The sequence below is a fragment of the Mesoplodon mirus genome, assembly GCF_964341445.2.
Source record: "Mesoplodon mirus genome assembly, chromosome: 7".
Classification (NCBI taxonomy): Eukaryota; Metazoa; Chordata; class Mammalia; order Artiodactyla; family Ziphiidae; genus Mesoplodon; species Mesoplodon mirus.
Window position 1 is genome coordinate 18,044,821 of NC_138983.1, and position 22,429 is coordinate 18,067,249.

The window sequence follows — 22,429 nt, forward strand, 5'->3', positions numbered from 1 at the left end:
GGACGTGCAGGCTCAGCGGCCATGGCTCACGGGCCCAGCCACTCCACGGCATGTGGGATCTTTCTGGACTGGGGCACGAATCCGTGTCTCCTGCATCGGCAGGCAGACTCTCAACCACTGCGCCACCAGGGAAGCCCTTCCCTACTATTTTATAGGAACATGCAAGTCAGGCATACATGGCTTCTTAACACAGGAAAACTATAAGGGAGGAAATGTTTAGATTACACATGTTTTTCTAAGTATCACAGATATGTAGCTTATATTTTAGAAAGAGTCCAGAGAACATAGTATATGTTATATAGAAAAAATAACTACAGTTATACAAGACATCTACTCTTGGGAGGAGAAAAATCATTATCTGGTAATTCCAGGGGTCCCATAAAGGAAAATTTCCCATCCACACTTCTGTCAGAATAGTCTCAGCAAGATCCAAGTGAGTTATTAAATATAAACCTATATGCTGGTGGCTCTATCCTAAACAAAGAGGGAGCAGATGTCCAAAGATAACCCTGTGTCCTGAGCCTCTAATTTAAACTGAGATTCCTTTATTATGCTGGAAATATTTTTGGAAGGGACTGCCAGGCCTGAAGTTGGGACAGTAAATGGCTTCCAACTTCAGCTCTAGTGTAGAGTGTTTCTTTGTAATGCCTTTGGTTATCCAAAATCATCTTTCTTGTTTAGGAATTTGCCTCTTCTAGGAGAAGCAGGTGCTTGTTAACAATTAACATTATATCTGCTACCATAATGAGTCCTTTGAAATTAAGGTGTTGCCATGCTTCCCTTTGTCCCTCCAGTCAAAGAAATTCACAGCAATCCTCATTCTTAATGAACACAAAATTCACCTGGGGATAACTGAAAAAAAAGGGAGGGAGCAAGAGAGAGAATTTCTGACACTGCCAGAGATCTGAGTCGTTGGACGTAGTTCTGGTACATGGCTAAGGAGTCAGCATTTTAACAGCAGCCCTATGCACGTTTCACTCCAAGGGACGCAGTTCTCATTCTCTCTTGCCAATGAATATGGCTTGTGGGTTAGAATGGGGCGGCACTTTTCCTCTGAATTTCCTCCAGACAGTAAGTCTACACGCTGGTTGCCTTGTTTTGAGAAGCCGTGGACATATATCCTACAAATATTACTGGAGTAAGAAAAATCATTTGATTCTTAAAAGATGAAAATGGAAGTCAAGAGAACAGAGCTGGAGAAGGTTGCTTGAGTTTTAAACAGATTCAGACAGAAAAGTAAACTTCTTACATAGGTATTTGGAGACTCAAAAGTATTAGAGAGCTATTTTAAATAAGGACAAGGAAGGGAAAAACAGGATGAAGCCAAAAGATAAGTGGGATTTGATAAAGTGTTATTTGTACAATGATCTTACTTAAATAATAATTAGATGGTATTTGTTCTTTCATTCGACATTCATTCCTCCATTTATTCATTAAGTATTCGTTGAGAATCCACTATATATATAGTCCTATGCTAGGCACCGCTAGGAATTTTAAAAGAGCATCATGCATAGTCTACTTTCTTTTAGGAGCTTAGAATGTAGTAGGAGATTCAGGGCAAGTTCGCATGAAAATTTACTTAACAACACAAGACATGATATAAACAATGTCACCAGGCAGTATATGATTATGTGCCAAGTAAGTGGAACAGGTGTATGTCAGGATGTTCCTGTCTCTCTTCTACCTGATGCCTCCTACCAACCAGTTCTGTTGTATTCTGTTCTATCTGCCCTTGGTGTTAGGTCCAACCCCAAAAGACCATCTTTAGAAAATATCTTGTTAGTAGAAGCTGGTTTGAGAATCATGTTTCCTTTTTCTGGTCCTTCAAGCTTGTTCACATGCCCACTTTGCTTGAAATTTCTGATGTTTGTGCATCAATCCATGTTGGCAACATGCTTGGCGTTTTGTCCCATGGACTTATCTTGAATATTTGTCAGGGATAGTTTTGTTGCTAGAAACCTAATCTGATTTAGGTGTGGATGAATCCAAAATTCAAATTATATCAGCATTCAGTCTCACCCTTATTTCTCAGACCTGTTTTTTTTCTTCATTGGATTGAAACGTTGGTAAGCTCTTGTCTCAAGGTAGCAAAGAAGGCTCATGGCAGCAACAAGCTTACGTTTTTGCATTGTCATCATTGTAAAAGGGGAGTGCTTGTTTTACTCACACTACCAGCAAATATCATGAAGGGAAGGTGATAACCAAAGCTCAGCTAACAACTATGATATCAGTGATTGGTTTTGTTTTCACTTCTGGAGCTGGTGGGTGATAGAAACCCAAAGACCTGGTGGGCAGGTAACAATTATTACATGGTCCCTCTACCTAGCCCTTCAGATTATGATAAAAGAGGTATAATTTAATAAATATGCTAATAGCTTTTTTTGCTGTATACTTTCAGTCTCCTTGAAAACACACATGCCTTTTAATAAATACATGTCTGGCTGCATACCACACTCCCCAAATAAAATTCAACAGTGCTCCAAGATGTAGCAAGAAAGATATAGGAATGATAACTGATATTGTCAAATTAACAGAAGAGAACTCTACTTAAACACCCCACGTTCCCATGGTTGTTAGGACAAATGTCTGCTTTACTTACTTCTTTTACATTAGAACAAACCACCTTAACATTCTTTTACAATGGAACAACATGCAACAACTTGCAGTTGTTGTTTTCTTATTATTATTTACAGCTGACAATGATTATTTACTGCATGGGAAAGTAAACTGCTGTCAAGAGAATCCTGTAGTTATTAGTTTCAAAGGTTTATGTGCACATGAATGGGAAGGAAGTAATTATAAGTAAATTTGCAGGTTGTCATCCAAGAAATTTGTTTTAGGGTAAATTATTTATTTTTAAAAATTCCATGGGAGGGCTTCCCTGGTGGCGCAGTGGTTGAGAGTCCACCTGCTGATGCAGGGGACATGGGTTCGTGCCCCGGTCTGGGAAGATCCCACATGCCACGGAGCGGCTGGGCCCGTGGGCCATGACCGCTGAGCCTGCACGTCTGGAGCCTGTGCTCCGCAACAGGAGAGGCCACAACAGTGAGAGGCCCGCGTACTGCAAAAAAAAAAAAAAAAATTCCATGGGAAATATATCAAAGCTATATTTTCTCTTGTAATTGAGTTTACCAGCACACATTCCTAGGACTATTCATGGGCTCTGCTCACAATACAGTGACCTGCAGTATACTATATTATTTGAAACATAGTTCAAGGACCAAAATTGAGATGGTCATTTTAGAAAGAGAGAAGAAAACTGTAACAACTTAAGGAGATTGAAAGAGAATCAGTGATCTGGTAGGTCAAGAATAACTGAAAATACTCTTCATTTGTTTCCTTAGCTCCTAATGGGATGTCCTTCAGATATCTTCTGTGATCTGGTCACATGAGATATGAGAAAGAACTGTGGTTTTGGACTTAGGCAGACACTGATTCAAATCCTGCTTCTACCACCAACTGGCCAAGTGACTGTGACAAGGTCTAAGTTTTCTTATCCATACAGTAGATTTCAAATAGATACTCCCTGTTATCGATGAGAGCATCAGTTGAGACAGTGTTCGTAAACTGCTCACTGAAGTACCTGGCAAACATAAATACTCAGTAAGTGTCAGTTCCCTCTGCTTAACTTTTGGAAGCACCAAAGCAAATCTGAGGCATGGACGGAAGTTTAGATTTCTGTAGTACATCATCTAGCTTCTTCTTTGAAATGCTTCCTTTCTTAGACAAGTGCTTCGTGGTCATCAGGGAACACCTCAGGAAAGGGGTGGTATTTCAAAGTGATTTTGGCACTACTCTTGTTTGTTCTTGCAAGTGATGAACATAGAAAATCTCAACCACCTCTCTTCTGGAAGGAGACTGTGCCTGTAGGACCCTAATAAAAAGCACATTTAATTTTTATGAAAGCAAAAAGATAATTCAATGGAAAAAGTAAAATATTTTCAACACACCTGCTGAAACCACTGGATAGCCATATAGAAAAACAAAATAAAAATTTAAACTCAATTCTTTTCTCACACCGTACACAATAATTAATTTGAGATGAATAATATACCTAAAGGAAAACATAGTTTACAACATTGAGGTAGACAAAAATTTCTTAGAACTCAAAAAGTACTAAATAAAAAAGAAAGATATGATATGTTTGATCTCATCAAAATAAAAATCTCTGCTTATCACAAGACACCATTAAAAAATGGCAAGCCACTGTCTGGAGAAAATATTTGCAATGCATGTTTCTGACAAATGGTTTGTATCTAGAATACAAACAAATGAAACCCAAAAGCCAATTCCTCAAGAAAAAGTCAAACAACCCAATAAAAGTAGAATGGGCATTTCACAGAAGAGATACAAATGGCCAAGAATCAAATATATTCAATATCATAAGATATCACTTCTTGCCTAGTATAATGGTGAAAACTAAGAAGACTGACAATATGAAATGTTTGTGAAGATACAGAGCAGCTGATATTTTTAGAAATTAATTAATGTATTTAAAATTTATTTTTTATTGAGGTAACATTGGTTTATAACATTATGTAAGTTTCACGTGTACAACATACTTTTACTTCTGTATGCGCTACAGAGTGCTCACCACCTAGTTTCCATCCGTCACCATACTGCTGAAAGGAGCTCTTCTACCAGAAACACAAAGGCAAAAGTACACAAAATTCTAAGTAAGGCAATAAATAGAAAGAATCAGAAAATTGCAACTGGATTTTTTTTTTTTTTTTTTTTTTTTTTTTTACATTTCTAGTAGGACTATAAAATAGTATAACCTCTGTGGAAAACAATTTGGCAATTTCTTAAAAAGCTCAACAGCCACCTACCCTATTGCACAGCAATTTCATTTCTAAATATTTAATGAAAAGAAATGAAGACATAATGCCCACAAAAGGACATGTACAAAATTTTCATAGCAGTGGTTTTTTTCATAATATGTCAAACTGGAAAGTATCCAAATAGCCATCAACTGATTGTGGTATATTCCAGTAGCGTAATACTAATCAACAATAAAAAGAAGAACAAACTATTAGTAATGCAGGCAACAAGATGGATAAATATCGAAAATATTATGCTGAGCAAAAGAATCCAGTCAAGGAAAGAATACATACTGTGCATTTACATTTATATAAAGGTCTTTAACAGACAGAAATAAACTGTCATGATAGATGTTAACTGCAGTGATTTCCTAGGGCAGTGATGGATTGCCTGAAAGGAACGTAAAGGAACTTTCTGGGTGATGGAAATGCTCTATGTCCTGATCGGGGTGATGTTTACTCCAGCGTATGCATTCGTCAAAACTCATCAAAGTGTTAACTTAATGGGTGCATTTTATTGTTTGTAAATTGTACTTTAAAGGTAGAGAAAATGGAATGCAGAGGAGTATGTGTAATTACACAATTATCAGGGCATTCCCTTAAGAAAATAACGTTCAGTTTGTTCAGAATGGTCTGAGATAGTCTTTAGCTCCCAAGGCACAAAGTTCCTGTAATCCACACTGCTGTCTACTTGGAGGAGGTACGGAGAGAAGGGTCCATAGCTCGGACCAGTCAGGCTCCTGCTCATGGGGTCATGGTGATATTGGGGCTTGAGGCAGGCCACCCCAAAGTATGCTGCAATAGAATATTGATTATTTTGGATTAAAGTTACTTAAGATGGCCAGTGCAAGAGGGACACTCTGACCCTCCTTTCTGTCTCCCTGAAAGTAGGAAATAAATCTCCCATGGGAAAGGTGCCCTCCTACATCTGAAGGTAGAACTCCCTTATCAACAGAGATAGGGGATTTGGGCAATAAGGCTATGTAAACAAACCTTGTTACTTTAATTTACTGCACTAAGCCCAAACTCTGTTTATATTCTCCACTAATTGAGCACCCCAAACCTAAGTTTCTTTGTCTTGTCAATTCCTCACAAATGTATTATTTCTTTGTCTAAAAAGTATAAAACCTGCCTTCTTTGGCTGCTTCTTATGTCCTATTTCTATGCAACATCTGTGTGCACAAATTAAAATTTGTTTCTTTTTCTCCTGTTAATCTATCTTGTGTCAATTTTATTATTAGTTCAGCCACAAGGACTCAAGTGGGGTTGAGGGGAAGACTTGCCTCTCCCAGACAGACAGTGATTTCCACCTCCCCCTGCCCCTCCTCCTCTGTTCTTCCATCCCACTTCTCCCTTCCTCAGTCTTTTCCCTTTCTCTTTTGCCCCCTCCTGTTCTTCTAACCTTCCTCCCTTTTATATGTTAACAATTTTAGAAAACACGAATATACACATGAAAAGCAGCAGGGGAAAAAACTCACTTATATTTCACCATTTATAATCCAGGAATTTCCATTATTCAGTTAATTTCTCTTCTACTTCAGTTAATTTTTCTCCTATTTAGGATGATGCTGATTGTATACTTTTGAAGCCTGCTGTTCTTTATTAACTTTTAAGCATATACTTACTGAAACTCGCTCTAAAGATTATTTCATTAATAGTACATTCCTTTATATAGCAAATAGTACCTTAGCTATTCATTTTGTGAATATGGATATTAGATGGTGTTAATTTAAAAAATTTTTATAAACAACTCTGATGACCATCTTTGCGTATAAATCTTTTGCATTTATTTTAAAATTTTAAAGTTATACATGAATATATTTTGAAGAATCAGGTACTTGTACAAGGCATATTAAAAAAAACAAAAAACACTGTTCTATACCCCTCTCCCTCATCACCACAAGCTTTCTCTTCCTAGAGGCAACCACTTTCTATTATTGTAGCTATTCCTTTTGATATTTACTTCTGTATTTCTAATTAATGTGCTTATTTTGGCACATGTTAATTTTCAAATTTCAGCATGGTCTGTTGAAGTTACACTATGGAAAATGAGATTGAATTATCTTTTATACCACTTCTCACGATGCACCACACATTTACCCATCTATGCACCATCTTAATAGAGTTGTGAAAGTCCATAATCCATGAAATATTACTTTGTCTCTCTTTGAAAAGGTGGTTGTGTCTAAGAGTAGGATTTGAACATCCCTTGTTTTTCTGATGAAATACTATCATCATAAAATCTTGATACGCCTCAGTCTCATATGGCTTTTGACGCAGATGGACATATTTAAAGCTGTTAAGTATTGGCAGACAAATTTGCTTTCTATGGTCTTGTATGACCTCAGGTTTTCTAATTGAGTTTCTACAAAAAAGGCGCTATGGGGGTTTCTCACTGTCTAGGCTTCATGTTGATAATAATACACATCATGCAGGCTTCAATCAGAGAAGCAGAACCATGAGCAGAAATATATATAAACATTGGTTTCCTGGGTCTCTAGCTTGCCAACTGCAGACCTAGGGACTTTTCAACCTCCATAATCACTTGAGCCGATTCCTTGTAATACATCTCTTATTTGCTATAAAGAATACTTATATATTTGTGATAAAGAATATAGCCAGGTGTTTCTTTCTTTTGGAGCACCCTGTTCATCTTTATGAGACACTCTAACTCCATCATTTGCTCCAAGACCACATGCTGGTGTTGGCAGCCACATGCATGCTCAGGGTCAACACATGGAGAATTGTTTTCAGTTTCTCATAATGATGTGTAGGTGGCTTCACTGTCCCACTTCACTATCTTTCTTCTAAGCTTTACATTTACAAAATCCAAAAGGTCTGTGGGCCCATAATAGTAAGCCTTGCTGCCTCAGAAATGACAAGGTTAGTAAAACACTTTCGGAAATTCTCTTGAAACTCCTTTAACACATGATAACATGCCACTGCACTTTGCCAGTTAAAACTTTTTTAGAGACCCTAATTTCAATCTAACCTTTGTTGAGAATTTATTATACGTCAGCTACTGTGCAAGGCACTTGTATATATAATATCGTCTAGTCTTCAAAACACATGAGAGATAGGTGGCATTAATCCCATTTAAAAATGAACTAATTTGAGTCCTTCCATGGCTAAAATCAATCCCTAAGGCCTACATCTAATAAGTGTTTATTACCAGGATTTAAACTGAGTCTGCCCAATTTTGCTTCATGGGATATGAGTACATCTTTTTTCCATGTGAATAAACTGATAAACCTTTTAATAATTTAATAAATGAGGAATTTAATTCATTATGTACTTTTTCAAAATTGCTTTTTAAGATCATTAATTTAGCCAATTCCAGCTAGCAAGGACTTTTAAAGGATTAGATGTATCTATCTTTTGTTTATGAACCAGAAGAGAATATACATTTACTTCAAGAGTTTCAGTAAATCCAAATTTTCTTTCTAATGTCTTGGCCAGTGTTGGAACTGAAATAGAGGCTGCTGTTGAAAGTTTCATAACATTTAATTTTCCTATGTTTATACCCAGATGAGTGACTTTAAATGAGCAATTGCAGTTAATTTTGTTCTTGTCATTTATAGAGAGGAGCCTTGCCCTTACAACCCAAAGGATGTCAAAACATTCATTATCTGGATCTTTCAATAATGCCTCTTCGTCATGGTGGCCACCATCAGGACCACCAAGAAGATTCCATCTATGGATGGGGCTGAGTACAAATGAAGCAGAGACTTGAGGGAGGCAGTGTAGGGTAGAGGCTAAGATCTTGGGTTCTGGAGTTGGGCAGATCTCAGCTCCTAACCCAGCTCTGCAACTAATTAGCTGTATAAACTCTCATATTGCTTAATTTTGCTAAGTATTGTGTTCATCTGTAAAAAATGATTAATAATAGTAGCTGCCAAACAGATTTGTTGTGGGAATTAAATGAGATAGTGCAAAGAGAAATTCTTAGTACAAAGGCTGATGAATAGTGAACACTTAAAAAAAATGTTAGCTAGTGCTATGACATTATCATCATCATTGTCATCATCACATTTGGCACAAGTAGCAGGAAAACTGTTGAAGGAAATGGGAGATCCCTGTACCTCTGATGTGGCTGCAGATTATGAAACAGCCCTGGAGGGTCAGTCCATGTAGACCCATTCTCGGGAAGCACCCAGAGGTATAGAGAGAGACACTTTGGACAGGATGATTTTGGAGATCATGGCGTACTATAGTTGTTTTATCCTTGGTCTTTAAGTAAATATGTCATGCTATTAAATATGAAGGGGGTAAATGTGGAAGGAATTCATTCATTTATACAAAATCCATTTATTGGGTGCCTATTCTGGATCTGACATGCATTGTTTTAGGAAATGGGGCACAGCCTTGAATTAAAAAGATAAAACCTGACTCCATGGAATTTGCATACATAGGAGGAGACAGACAATATATCAAAAAAGATAAAATGTATGGTGTGTCAAATGCCAAAAAATGTTAGGAAGAAAAATGAAAAAGCATAGAAGAGCGACAGGTAATTCTGGGTGGGTGTTGCAATTTAAAATAGGAAGGTCGGAGAAGTTCTCACAGAGAAGGTGACATTTTAATTAAAGAAGTGAACGAGGTGAGGGATGCAGGAAAGAACATTCTGGGCAGAGGAAAGGGCAAGTGCAGAGTTTTGAAATTGGACCTGACTGTTGTGCTTAGTGAAAAGCAAGAAAGGGCTACTGTGCTAGAGTGGAGTGAGCTAGTGACAGAACCTCTGGATCTTGGACAGGATCCAGGAGGTGGGTTGGGAGGGGGAAAAATTATTTAAAGCCTTCTGAGGCATTAAGGACTTTGGCTTTTACTCTGAGTGAGAGTGAAGACCATTAGTAGGTTTTGAATAGAAGAATAACGTAATTTGACTTACTTTTAAAAGGTATCACTTTACTTGTACTGAGAATAGAATGTAGGGAAACAAAGCCAAAAATAGATGTGTTAAGCTAATGCAGGTAAGCAGGTGAGGTGCTTGGATCAGGGTGGTAGTGATGGATGTGGAAAAAGTGATTCGCTTCTGGATGTACTTTAAAGGGTAAACCATCAATATTTGTTGCTGGGTTGGATTTGGAGTGTAAGAGAAATTGATGAAACTAGGGTGATTCCAGGGTTTTTGCTGTGAGCTACTGAGGGTGTGTTGCCATTTACTGTGAGGGGGATATGAAGAGAACTAGATTAAGAGTGGAAGATAACATGTTTGCAGATATAGATAGTAGGCATAGAGAAACGGTATAAAATTTTAATATACATATTAAATTTCAGATGCCATCTAAATAAAGATGTTGAGTAGGCAGTAGGCTCACTGAGTCTGGAGCTCAGGAGTTAGTAGATCAAGACTGGAGAAATACATTTGTGAATGTATTGAAATGGCATTTAAAACTATGAGATTAGGTAAGATCACCAATGGAGTGAATGCAGATAGAAAAGATACGAAGCTCAGTACATGAGACCTAAAACACTCCAAAATTTAGAGTGAAGATTGAAGAGGAGGAATCAGTAAAGAATTCTGGGAGCCAGAGGGGTAGGGGGAAAACCAAGGGAGTTAGGGATCATCGATGTCAAGTGAAAAATGTGTTTTAAGGACCAGGAACTGTCCATTAGATTTAACAACATGGAAGTCACTGGTGATCTTGACACTAAATGAATAGAAAGCTGATATGATTTGGAAATTAAGCTGAACTTGCCCCTGTTCATTAATAGAACTCCAGGTGGAAACATTGAACTAAAGGTTTGGATGCAGACAGAAATAGGACATGGCATCTGAAGATGCATCAGCCATATTGGGTAAAGTAATGAGAAATTTGCCCAGGGGAGCTCACTGATGAACAGGAGCTAAGAGAACTGCACAGCTCATACTGCATCCATATCACATCCTGGTGAGACAATGACAGCTAAAAATAAGCTCACTTCCCACTTGGCTGATACAGAGGAATTTTTAAAAATTAACTATTCATTTTTTAAATTTAAAGGTATGGCCTATATGCATAATTCTTTTTTTTTTTTTTTTTTTTTTTTTTTTTGCGGTATGCGGGCCTCTCACTGTTGTGGCCTCTCCCGTTGCGGAGCACAGGCTCCGGATGCGCAGGCCCAGCGGCCATGGCTCACGGGCCCAGCCGCTCCGCGGCATATGGGATCCTCCCAGACCGGGGCACGAACCCGTATCCCCTGCATCGGCAGGCAGACTCTCAACCACTGCGCCACCAGGGAGGCCCCATAATTCTATATAGGATGCTTTTGAGTCTCATTTAAGGTCCTTAAGTGTCCCTTATGTCTTCTCAGAGCACTTCCTTTTAGAACTCATAGCATCAAACCACCATCTTGGTAATTATGGTTTTTTTTCTTAACATCATTATCAGAGTATAATTGTTTTACAACGTTGTGTTAGTTTCTGCTGTATAACAAAGTGAATCAGCTATATGTGTAAATATTTCCTCATATCCTTCTTCTTTCACCTCCCTCCCACCCTCCCTATCCCACCCCTCTAGGTGGTCATAAAGCATTGAGCTGATCTCCCTGTGCTATGCAGCTGCTTACCACTAGCTACCTATTTTACATTTGGTAGTGTATATATGTCCATGCCACTCTCTCACTTCATCCCAGCTTATACTTCCCCCTCTCTGTGTCCTCAAGTCCATTCTCTCTGTCTGCGTCTTTATTCCTGTCCTGCCCCTAGGTTCATCAGAAACATTTTTTTTTTTTGGATTCCATATATATGTGTTAGCATACAGTATTTGTTTTTCTCTTTCTGAATTATTTTGCCACGTATGACAGATTCTAGGTCCATCCACCTAACTACAAAAAACTCAATTTTGTTTCATTATATGGCTAGGTAATACTCCATTGTATATATGTGCCACATCTTCTTTATCCATTCATTTGTCGATGGGCACTCTGGTTGTCGATGTCCTGGTTATTGTAGATAGTGCTGCAATGTACATTGTGGTGCATGTCTCTTTTTTTTTTTTTTTTTTTTTTCCCGTACGCGGGCCTCTCACTGTTGTGGCCTCTCCCGTTGCGGAGCACAGGCTCCGGATGCGCAGGCTCAGCAGCCATGGCTCACGGGCCCAGCCGCTCCGCGGCATATGGGATCCTCCCAGACCGGGGCACGAACGCGTATCCCCTGCATCGGCAGGCGGACTCTCAACCACTGCGCCACCAGGGAGGCCCGCATGTCTCTTTTTGAATTATGTTTTTCTCAGGATATATGCCTAGTAGTGGGATTGATGTGTCATATGGTAGCTTTATTTTTAGTTTTTTAAGGAACTTCCATACTGTTCTCCATAGTGGCTGTATCAATTTACATCCCCACCAACAGTGCAAGAGGGTTCCCTTTTCTCCACACCCTCACCAGCATTTATTGTTTGTAGATTTTTTGATGATGGCCTTTCTGACTGGTGTGAGGAGATACCTCACTGTGGTTTTGATTTTCATTTCTCTAATGATTAATGATGTTGAGCATTCTTTCATGTATTTGTTGGCAGTCTGTATATCTTCTTTGAAGAAATGTCTATTTACGTCTTCTGCCCATTTTTGGATTCTGTTGTTTGTTTTTTTGATATTGAGCTGCATGAGTTGCTTGTATATTTTGGAGATTAATCCTTTGTCAATTGCTTCATTTGCAAATATTTTCTCCCATTCTGAGTGTTGTCTTTTCGTCTTGGTTATGGTTTCCTGCTGTGCAAAAGCTTTTAAATTTCATTAGGTCCCATTTGTTTATTTTTGATTTTTTTTCCATTTCTCAAGGAGGTGGGTCCAAAGGATCTTGCTGTGATTTATATCATAGAGTGTTCTGCATATGTTTTCCTCTAAGAGTTTTATAGTGTCTGGCATTACATTTAGGTCTTTAATCCATTTTGAGTTTATTTTTGTGTATGGTGTTAGGGATTGTTCTCATTTCATTCTTTTACATGTAGCTGTCCAGTTTTCCTAGTACCTTTCATTGAAGAGGCTGTCTTTTCTCCATTGTATATTCTTTCCTCCTTTATCAAAGATAAGATGACCATATGTGCATGGGTTTATCTCTGGGCTTTCTATCCTGTTCCATTGATCTATATTTCTGTTTTTGTGCCAGTACCATACTTTCTTGATTATTGTAGCTTTGTAATATAGCCTGAAGTCAGGGAGCCTGATTCGTTCAGCTCCGTTTTTCTTTCTCAAGATTGCTTTGACTATTCGGGGTCTTTTGTGTTTCCATACAAATTGTGAAATTTTTTGTTCTAGTTCTGTGAAAAATGCCAGTGGTAGTTTGATAGGGATTGCACTGAATCTGTAGATTGCTTTGGGTAGTATAGTCGTTTTCACAATGTTGATTCTTCCAATCCAAGCACGTAGTATATCTCTCCATCTGTCTGTAGCATCTTTAATTTCTTTCATCAGTGTCTTATAGTTTTTTGCATACAGTTTGTCTCTTTAGGTAGGTTTATTCCTAGGTATTTTATTCTTTTTGTTGTGAATGGGGTTGTTTCCTTAATTTCTCTTTCAGATTTTTCATCCTTAGTGTATAGGAATGCAGGAGATTTCTGTGCATTAATTTTGTATCCTGCTACTTTACCAAATTCATTGATTAGCTCTAGTAGTTTTCTGGTAGCATCTGTAGGATTCTCTATGTATAGTATCATGTCATCTGCAAACAGTGACAGTTTTACTTCTGCTTTTCCAATTTGAATTCCTTTTATTTATTTTTCTTCTCTAATTGCTGTGGCTAAAACTTCCAAAACTATGTTGAATAGTAGTGGTGAGAGTGGGCAACCTTGTCTTGTTCCTGATCTTAGTGGAAAGGGTTTCAGTTTTTCACCATTGAGAATGATGTTGGCTGTGAGTTTGTCATATATGGCCTTTATTATGTTGAAGTAAGCCCCTTCTATGCCCACTTTGTGGAGAGTTTTTATCATAAATATGTACTGAAGTTTGTCAAAAGCTTTTTCTGCATCTATTGAGGTTATTATATGGTTTTTATCCTTCAGTTTGTTAATATGGTGTGTCACATTGATTGATTCACATATATTGATGAATCCTTGCATTCCTGGGATAAACTCAACTTGATCATGGTGTATGATACTTTTAATGTGCCGTTGGATTCTGTTTGCTAACATTATGTTGAGGATTTTTGCATCTATGTTCATCAGTGTTATTGACCTGTAGTTTTCTTTTTTTATGATATCTTTGTCTGGTTTTGGTATCATGGTGATGTTGGCCTCGTAGAATGAGTTTGTGGGTGTTCTTCCCTCTGATCTATTTTGGAAGAGTTTGAGAAGGGTAGGTATTAACTCTTCTCTAAATGTTTGATAGAATTTGCATGTGAAGCCATCTGGTCCTGGGCTTTTGTTTCTCAGATTTTTAATCACAGTTTCAATTTCAGTGCTCGTGATTGGTCTGCTCATATTTTCTATTTCTTTCTGGTTTAGTCTTGGAAGGTTGTGGCTTATTAAGAATTTGTCTATTTCTTCCAGGTTGTCCATTATATTGATATATAGATGCTTGTAGTAATCTCTCATGATCTTTTGTATTTGTGTGGTGTCAGTTGTTACTTCTCCTTTTTCATTTCTAATTCTGTTGATTTGAGTTTTTTCTCTGTTTTCTTGATGAGTCTAGCTAATGCTTTATTAATTTTGTTTATCTTCTCAGAGAATCAGCTTTTAGTTTTTTTGACCTTTGCTATTGTTTCCTTCATTTCTTTTTCATTTATTTCTGATCTGATCTTTATGATTTCTTTCCTTCTGCTAACTTTGGGGGTTTTTTTTGTTCTGCTTTCTCTAATTGCTTTAGGTGTAAGGTTAGATTGTTTATTTGATATTTTTCATGTTTTGAGGTAGGATTGTATTGCTATAAACTTCCCTCTTAGAACTGCTTTTGCTTCCTTCCATAGGTTTGTGGTTGTCGTGTATTCATTGTCATTTGTTTCTAGGTATTTTTTGGTTTCTTCAGTGATCTCTTGGTTATTTAGTAGCATATCGTTTAGCCTCCATGTGTTTGTATTTTTTACAGTTTGTTCCTGTAATTGATATATAGTCTCATAGTGTTGTAGTCAAAAAAGATACTTGATATGATCTCAATTTTCTTAAATTTACCAAGGCTTGGTTTGTGACCCAAGATATGATCTATCTTGGAGAATGTTCCATGAGCATTTGAGAAGAAAGTGTATTCTATTGTTTTTGGATGGAATGTCCTATAAATATCAGTTAAGTCCATCTTGTTTAATGTGTCATTTAAAACTTGTGTTTCCTTATTTATTTTCATTTTGGATGATCTGTCCATTGGTGAAGGTGGGGTGTTAAAATCCCCTAATATGATTGTGCTACTGTCGATTTCCCCTTTTATGGCTGTTAGCATTTGCCTTATGTATTGAGGTGCTCCTATGTTGCATGCATAAATATTTACAATTTTTATATCTTCTTGTTGGATTGATCCCTTGGTCATTATGTAGTGTCCTTCTTTGTCTCTTGTAGTGGTCTTTATTTTAAAGTCTATTTTGTCTGATATGAGAATTGCTACTTCAGCTTTCTTTTGATTTTCATTTGCATGGAATATCTTTTTCCATCCCCTCACTTTCAGTCTGTATGTGTCCCTAGGTCTGACGTGAGTCTCTTGTAGATAGCATATATACAGGTCTTGTTTTTTGTCCATTCAGCCACTCTGTGTCTTTTGGTTGGAGCATTTAATCTATTTACATTTAAGATAATTATTGATATGTATGTTCCTATTACAGTTTTCTTAATTGTTTTGGGTTTGTAATTGTAGGTGTTTCCTTCTCTTGTTTTTCTTGCCTAGAGAAGTTCCTTTAGCATTTGTTGTAAAGCTGTTTTGGTGGTGCTGAATTCTCTTAGCTTTTGCTTGTCTGTAAAGGTTTTAATTTCTCTGTTGAATCTGAATGGGATCCTTGCTGGGTAGAGTAATCTTGGTTGTAGGTTTCTCCCTTTCATCACTTTAAATATATCTTGCCACTCCCTTCTGGCTTGCAGAGTTTCTGCTGAAAGATCAACTGTTAACCTTATGTGGGTTCCCTTGTATGTTATTTGTTGCTTTTTCCTTGCTGCTTTTAATGTTTTTTCTTTGTATTTAATTTTTGATAGTTTGGTTAATATGTGTCTTGGCATGTTTCTCTTTGGATTTATCCTGTATGGGTCTCTCTGTGCTTCCTGGACTTGATTGACTATTTCCTTCCCATATTAGGGAAGTTTTCAGCTATAATCTATTCAAATATTTTTTCAGTTCCTTTTTCTCTTCTTCTTCTGGGACCCCTATAATTTGAATGTTGGTATGTTTAATGGTGTTCCAGAGGTCTCTGAGACCATCCTCGAATTCTTTTCATTCTTTTTTCTTTACTCTGCTCTGTGGTAGTTAGGTCCACTCTTTTATCTTCCAGGTCACTTACCCGTTCTTTTGCCTCATTTATTCTGCTATTGATTCCTTCTAGAGAATTTTTAATTTCTTTTATTGTGTTTTTCATCATTGTTTGTTTGCTTTTTAGTACTTCTAGCTCCTTTTTAAATGTTTCTTGTATTTTATGCATTCTATTTCCAAGATTTTGGATCATCTTTATTATCATTACTCCGAATTCTTTTTCAGGTAGACTTCCTATTTCCTGTTCATTTGTTAGGTCTGGTGGATTTTTACTTTGCTCCTTCATGTGCTGCATATTTCTCTGTCCTCTCATTTTGCTTAACTTACTGTGTTTAGGGTCTCCTTTTTGGAGATGCAGATTCGTATTTTCTGTTGTTTTTGGTGTCTGCACCCAGTGGGTGAGGTTGGTTCAGTGGGTTGTGTAGGCTTCCTGGTGGAGGGGACTGGTGCCAGTCTTCTGGTGGGTGGGGCTGGATCTTGTCATTCTGTTGGGCAGGCTCATGTCTGGTGGTGTGTTTTGGGGTGTTTGTGAACTTAGTATGACTTTCAGCAGCCTCTCGCTAATGGGTGGGGTTGTGTTCCCGTTCCTGTCTTACCAGTTGTTTGGCGTGTGTCATCCAGCACTGGAGCTTGTAGGCTATTGGGTGGAGCTGGGTCTTAGCATTGAGACAGAGATCTCTGTGAGAGCTCTTGCCTATTGATATTATGTGGGACCAGGAGGTCTCTGGTGGTCCAATGTCCTGGACTTGGCTCTCCCACCTTGGAGGCTCAGGCCGGACAACCGGCTGTAGCATCAAGACCCTGCCAGCCACACTGTTGGAAGAAAAGGTAGAAAAAAAAAAGGAAAAAGAAACTAAAACTAACTGAACAGATAGAACCCCAAACCAAATGGTAAAACCAAAACTAAAGAGACAAAATCACACAAATAAACACACTCACTCATAAAAACAAAACAAACAAAGAAACAAACAAAAAACGAATAGTCAGAACACTAGGACAAATGGTAAAAGCGAACCTAAACAGAAAAAAATCACTCAAAGAAATACACACATACACACTCACAAAAAGAGAAAAAAGGAAAAAATATATAAAAATAATAAAATAGAAAAAAGAGAGCAACCAAACCAATAAACAAATCCACCAATGATAACAAGCACTAAAAAGTAGACGAAGATAAACATAAAAACCAGAAATAAATCAGACTCAGAAAGCAAACCCCAAGTCTACAGTTGCTCCCAAAGTCCACTTCCTCAATTTTGGGAACATTTGTTGTCTATTCAGGTATTCCACAGATGCAGGGTACATCAAGTTGATTGTGGGTGTTTAATCTGCTGCTCCTGAGGCTGCATGGAGAAATTTCCTTTTTTCTTCTTTGTTTGCACAGCTCCTGGGGTTCAGCTTTGGTTTTGGTCCTGCCTCTGCATGTAGGCTGCTCTCAGGCATCTGTTCACCACCCAGACAGGAGGGGGTTAAAGCAGAGGCTGATTAGGGTGCTCTTGCTCACTCAGGCCGGTGACAGGGAGGGTATAGTGGTCATGATTGGAATGCGAGGTGAGCCTGTGGTGGTAGAGGCTGACATGACAACAGCCTGAAGCACACTGTGTGTTCTCCCGGGGAAGTTGTCCCTGGATCTTGGGGCCCTGGCAGTGGTGGGCTGCACAGGCTCCCAGGGTGGGTGGGTTGTGGGTATGACCTGTGCTTGCACACAGGATTCTTGGTGGCAGCAGCAGCAGTGTTAGCGTTTCATGCCTGTCTCTGGGGTCCAAGCTGTTACCTGCAGCTCGCGCCCATCCCTGGAGCTCGTTTAGGTGGTGCTCTGAATCCCCTTTCCTCACGCACCCTGAAACAATGGTCTCTCTTCTTTGGCAGGTCCAGGCTTTCTTTCTCCCGGACTCCCTCCTGGCTACCTGTGGTGCACTAGCCCCCCTTCAGTCTGTATTTGTGCAGCCAACCCCAGTCCTCTACCTGGAGTCTGACCTCCGAAGCCCGAGCCTCAGCTCCCAGCCCCCACCTACCCCTGCGGGTGAGCAGACAATCATCTCAGGTTGGTGAGTGTTGGTCGGCACCGATATCCTGTGCGGAATCTCTCCACTTTGCCCTCTGCACCCCTGTTGCTGCATTCTCCTCCATGGCTCTAAAAGCTTCCCCCTTGCTACCCCACCATCCCTGCCAGTGAAAGGGCTTCCTAGTGTGTGGAAACTTTTCCTTCTTCACAGCTCCCTCCCAGAGGTGTAGGTCCCGTCCCTATTCTTTTGCCTCTGTTTTTTCTTTTGCCCTACCCAGGTACATGGGGATTTTCTTGCCTTTTGGGAAGTCTGAGGTCTTCTGCCAGCATTCAGTAGGTGTTCTACAGGAGTTTTTCCACATGTAGATGTATTTTTGATGTATTTGTGGGGAGGAAGGTGATCTCTGTGTCTTACTCCTCTGCCATCTTGAAGGTCTCCTGGTAATTATGTTTATTAAATGAATTAGTGAGTGGGGAAAACTGTAGTCATTCATTTTTTCTCAGGGGCAATCTTAAACTTCAGTTTATTCTGCTTATTCATTCAGCTCTACAGCTTGGGATATTTCAACAAAGATGATTTGATCTTATAATTCTTCTTGTGATACTGTCTAAATTGCTGGGAGATGCCTATAGAAAAAAAGGGTCAGCCCTCTTACTGTCTGGATTATCCCTGAGATACAGCTTCTTCCATTTCTTATTATAGCAAATGTCTGTGCTTTGTAATTACCTAAGGCCATTAAAATATCTCTTCTTAGCCTACCCCAGGGTCCCTGGCAATTTGCAGCTATGATGTATGGCTTTTATTATTAGTGAAACTAGAGATAGAAGTTCACCTTGGTGTTCTCTGGAAGTGGGTTATCTCTGGGGGTGTTGCTGGGATCAGATGCCAAGGCAGAAGCATGTAATCATATTATTAGCAAAAGGATGGGAAGTCCAAAGTATTAGTGGAGCTGCAAAAAGCTTCTGATTATAACATTCAGGCTGGTCAGAAGTTTCCTAGACAACACTGTGTCCTTTTCTGTTCCTTCAGTCAATACAATTATATCTCAATAAAAAATAAAATAAAATAATTAAAAATACATATTTTGCACCTACTGTGAGCAATATTACCTTGCTACCTACAAAGGCGTCACTACACACTTTTTCCTAATGATGCATCTACTGTTCATTCACTCTTCTGAAGCAATGTATCAACCAAGTAAGACTAATATCACAAGGTGTTTTCGCAAGCCCAGTATTATAAGTTTGAAGATGAAGGTGTGAGGTTTTTCTCTGCTGGTACTAGCAGTGTGACTCTAAATTAGATATTTATTCTTTCAGAGACTCAGGTTACTTATAAAATGGAAACAACATTTACCTCCCATGATGTAGACTAACAGTGTTTTGGACTCAACAGACATTTTAATAAATGGTATGATTCCCCCATAAAATTTTTATTTATTCTCAATCCTACCTGAAGTACCAGACTCAGTTGTAAGTCATAAGCAATATTTTCAATAAAATAGAATTCTCTTTACAAAGATTTGTCTTACAAGCAATCATATTAAAAACTATATATCATGAGCACCTGATGAGTGTGACACTTTCTCTGTATGTAACAGAGAATCCACTTAGCAGACAAAGTTGTTGACTGCCCCCCTTTCAAGTATGGGTTTGAAGCTTTCCCCTTTGACCCCACCTTGTCCCATAGCACCTCTCTTAGAATACTCGTTAGTCTTAAAACTGTCCTTGGAGCACTGCAGGAAGGGACATCCTCAGGGTACATCTAGGTAGTGGCAAAGTTATTTCTTGCCTTGCTCTTATTCTCAGTGAGGGGTTGGTGTGGACAGAGCAGAGGTCCTGTCCGTGTGATATCTGGACACAGGTGCAGTCCTATCAGGTTGGCCATCAAGGACACTAAGTAGTGCTGAGGAGCTCACAATAAACCCTCTCTTGTCCACCCACCAACATACTCATATCAGATTTTCCCCTCTTGGATGACTTTTCCAGCTCTGGTGTCCTAGAATTTTTTAATGCCTGCCTCTTTCAAACTCTTTCAGCTTCCAGTCTATACTTCCTTTATTCCTCCACACCAAAAACTCTCCCTGATATTCTCTCAGTCTGTTATACAAACACATTCTCTCTTTCCCTTTCACAGTAGCCTTTAACGGCCAACCAAGAAGGGTCTGAGCTCGAATCATTTCCAAGCTCAAACTGTCTACCCTGGAATAAATGTTTCCCCTTAACTCCAGGGCCAGTCTTGAAATAAATAAAATGGTTACCTAACTACCTTCCTGTTTTCTGAGAGAAGGGATTATTTTCATCCTTTCTTGGAGAAGGTGGCCTTCTTTAACAGAATGTGTCTAATGACTTTCTGTAATGTATCATAGGCAAGTATAACTTGTAGTTTTTATGTCAGAAAATAGCTGGAACTTTCATATCCTGATGTATTTACTGTGATATAGTAGAACAGCAGGGAAAAAAAAACTTCTGTAAAATAAAATAGCTATTGTATATTATTTCTCCCTCCTCCATTTTCTGTAGCAAAGTGTTTGATTTTACATATTTTTTAGTCTCATTCTTATCTGAAGAATAATACAGTTAAAGATATTGTTTCCATATTAGGTGGATAATTTCTGGAAGAAATATATTTCCCCACTGGGAAATATCACTCTGTCTTCAGATTTCTGAAACAAATGTAAAATAATGTAAGTGAGAAAATGGTCCATTGTCTTGACTTGGAGGTTTATAAGTCAAAGACTCATGCCTGAATTCTTTTTCTTTCCCCTCACAGCTTTATCCAGATATTCACATACCATACAGTTCAATGGATTTTTCCTGTATTCACAGAATTATGCAGACACCACTACAATCAATTTTAGAATATTTTCATCACCTGCCAAAAAAACCTCTTATCCATTAGTGTCATTTCTCTTTTCTTCCCTTTCCCAAAATCTGGGCAACCACTAATCTACTTTCTGTCTTTATAGATTTGCCTATTTTGGACATTTCATATAAATGGAATCATACAATACGTGTGGCCACTTTTATTCTCTTTGAATACTGTTTTCAAGGTTTATCCGTGTTGTAACATGTACTAATGCTTCATTTTTTTATTGCTAAATAATATATTATTGTATGGATAGACCATGTTTTATTTATCCATTCGTCAGTTTGGGAACATTGGTTTTTCTAATTTTTGGCTATGGTGAATAATGCTGCTGTGGACATTGCTGTACAAGTTTTAGTGTGGACATATGTTTTCATTTAAGTTAGATATATACTTAGGAGTTGAATTGATGGATCACGTGGCAACTCTTATGTTTAATCTTTTGAGGAACTGCTAGACTTTTCCGAAGTGGCTGCACCATTTCACAGTACCAATACCAGTGTATGAGTGTTCAAATTTCTCTATATCCTCATTAACACTTGTTACCATTTATCTTTTTGATTATAGCCATCCTAGTGGGATTGAATTGGTATGTCTTTTTATTTACATTTCCCCAACAGCTAATGATGCTGAGCATCTTTTCATGTGTTTATTGACAATTTATGTATCTTCTTTGCAGAAATGTTCATTTAGATATTTTGCTTATTTTAAAATTAGGTTATTTGTCTTTTATTGTTGAATTACAAGAGTTCCTTATGTATTCTAGATACAAATTCCTTAGCAGATATATGATTTGCAAATATTTTCTCCCATTTTCTGGGTTATCTTTTTACTTTTATGCATTTATTGGAGGTGACCTTTGAAGCACAAAAGTTTATTTTGATAGAGTCCAATCTACTTATTTTTTCTTCACACTCGTATTTTTAGTATCATCTCTATGAAGACCAAGGTCACGAAGATTTACTCCTATATTTATTTCCTTCTAAGAGTTTTATAGTTTTAGCTCTTACTGGTAGGTCTTTCATCTGTTTTGAGTTAATTTTTGTGAAAGTTGAGGTCTAGCTTTATTCTTTTTCATATGGGTAAATAGTTGTCGCAGCACCATTTCTTGAAAGACTTTCTTTACCATTGAATTGTCTTGATACCTTTGTCAAAAATCAATTGAGGATCATTGTAATTGTTTATTTCTGGACTCTCAACTCTACTCCAATGATGTAATTATCTAGCCTTATGCTAGTATCACATTGTCTTGATTACTGTAGACTTCCAACAAGTTTTGAAATTGGGAATTGTGAGACTCGACATTTTTTTTTCAGAATTATTATGAGTTCTCTGGTCTTTTGCATGTCTGTAGAATTGAGGGTCAGCTTCTCAATTTCT